Raw genomic sequence first — 2,689 nt, 5'->3', positions numbered from 1 at the left:
GACAACTTCCGCTCCTTTATTTTCTTAAAGGGACAGTTCACCCTAAACTGAGCAGCTCCTCGTGTGTTTCATCAACATCAGAAGAAGACCTCAGGCGCTGTCTGAAACACATTTATAACGTTGTGATATTACAGAAACGTCCCCAGGAATATTCAAACCCTGTAATATTCACTATCATCTATTGTTTTACTGAAATATTATAATAAAACCAAATTAATTTTTGATACCCTTCAAACATTTTCTCTGTAATTGTATTTTTGTTGTCTTTATGAGACGGAGGGTTTATGGAATTCTGTGCCCATTCCTGTAACAATTTGACTTTTAATCATTCCAGCATATGAATTTATGATATCAATAATTCAGTTTTCACCAGCTGAAATAATAATTGTTGATATATCATGAGTATAAAGAAGCTGAAAGCGAGTAAAAGTACAGATATCTGAGCAGAAAATGACTTTAGTAGAAGATGAAGGCACCGTTTAGAATATTACTTCAGTAAAAGTCTTAAAGTATGTGACATTTGTTGTACTCAAGTATGAAAAGTATATATTTTTAAAATATTACGTAAAATTACAAGTAAGTGCAAAAGGGAAAAGGAGCAAATATATATATTCATACACAGTTTGAGCAGCAAGATTGTGTTCAGTCTCAGCTCTTTCTTCCATTTTCTTTGGGTTAGATTAGAATAAACAGCACATCTGGTATTTAGTCTCTCATTCCAACATGAGAAAACATTTCAGGAATAATCTGCATCTGAAATAACATCATTTACCATTTAATATATCTCACAGGAGACATGGATACATTTAACCTGCAGTTACAGATGCATACATAATCCTTTATTTTAAACAAAAAACATTGAATACTCATATTTAAAATGATTTCAAACATGAAAAAAAGTTGAAATGTGAAATTAAAACCGCCAGTAAAACAGACAGCAAGTGAGTCATTGAGATTCAACCGATTCATTCAAACAGCCGATTCATATTAATGAGTGAGTCACTGAATCATTTATTCAACCGATTCATATTAATGAGTGAATCACTGAATAATTTATTCAACCGATTCATATTAATGAGTGAATCACTGAATAATTTATTCAACCGATTCATATTAATGAGTGAATCATTGAATCATTTATTCAATCGATTCATATTAATGAGTGAATCACTGAATCATTTATTCAATCGATTCATATTAATGAGTGAATCACTGAATCATTTATTCAACCGATTCATATTAATGAGTGAATAATTGAATCATTTATTCAATCGATTCATATTAATGAGTGAATCACTGTATCATTTATTCAATCGATTCATATTAATGAGTGAATCACTGTATCATTTATTCAATCGATTCATATTAATGAGTGAATCACTGAATCATTTATTCAACCGATTCATATTAATGAGTGAATCATTGAATCATTTATTCAACCGATTCATTCAAACGGCTGATTCATATTAATGAGTGAATTCTTGAGTGATTCTGCTCGGATACTGATTTCTGTACATTCATCACATCATTCATCTAATGTATTGTTATACTGACGCTTATGAGGTTTCTTTCTCACCAAAAATGGTCACTTATATTAATGAATTCCATTAAAAAAAAGTTAGATTTTAATATCCTCTCCAGTATGTACTAGGACAAATAAATTTCATCATTCATCTTTCATCATTCATTCATTCCTTCACCACTGCTTAGCTGTTTTCCATGAGACATTCTGTTCTCGTACGCTGACATAGATTGATTAGTAATCTAATTATGATAAAGCCAAAGCTCAAAGTGGGGTTGATGAGTCTGATTGCTCCAGAAGAGTCGAGGCTTGATGGCTTCAATTAAAATCACAGTATCGTGCACTTGCTCTGATGTCATCCTTCTGTTTTATTCATTAAAAATGACATCTTTCACCTGTCTGTTCAACCCATTTTTATTTTGCCACACTAGAAAGCTAACTTCTGTATGCAGAATTTGCTTTTTTTTTTTTAACTCGCAGCTAAACTGTTGAAGTTTATACTAAAACATACAAGTTTCCACCATAATGAAACAGTCTCTTTTGACTTCCACCACTGACCCATTAATACCTCGTTACTCGCTGATTTGAGACGTGAATCACTCACATATATGTGTTTGAACGAGGCTCGTGTGGCTCAGACTATATTTGAGCGATATTATTGATATTCATTCTTCTGATGTCCTGTTATGCTGAAATATGACCTGATTTTACAGCTGAAGCATGACATATTTACACACAATCAATCCAAATATTTGTATAGTGCCATAAGAACTGTATTTAGAATAATTATTCCAAACAAAGGAAGCAAGAAAACTAACATTACAATCTAAAAAAAAATGCTATATAGAGCAGATATACAGCAGTCAGATAAAAGCAGAGACATGTTTGTGTCAGACAGTGCATCAGAATAAGTGTGAACAGCACAAAACATGTGACACCAGAGAGCAATCTGCAGTCATTCAGTCTGTGTCATGCTTTCAATCAGGTCCTCACTGGGTAAACTGGCGGTTTATGGTGTTACTGTGGGTTTGGCACATCATCATCATCATCATCACTACACAAGCGCGCGACTGTAGTGACTCCCGTATGTACAAAAAACACAGCAAGTATTCAGAGAGGAAGCGTAAAGCCCGCTAACATCTGCCGCTCCGGATCCGTGCAGGAGAG

At 33.5% G+C, this 2,689-nt stretch overlaps 1 protein-coding gene across 1 annotated transcript in view; it reads right to left on the bottom strand.

Moving 5' to 3' along the window:
- Positions 1 to 760: 760 nt before the first annotated feature.
- sap30l (sap30-like) overlaps positions 761 to 2,689 on the bottom strand; it is a 5,803-nt gene continuing 3,874 nt past the window's right edge. The window contains exon 4 of the mRNA XM_079404643.1: positions 761 to 2,689. This exon is cut by the window's right edge and continues 134 nt beyond it. The gene's annotated coding sequence lies outside the window, so the exon portion shown is untranslated.

This window comes from Barbus barbus (assembly GCF_936440315.1).
Source record: "Barbus barbus genome assembly, chromosome: 43".
NCBI classification, from domain to species: Eukaryota; Metazoa; Chordata; class Actinopteri; order Cypriniformes; family Cyprinidae; genus Barbus; species Barbus barbus.
The sequence above is the reverse complement of the archived record's forward strand: the minus strand, read 5'-3'. Positions and strand labels throughout refer to the sequence as shown.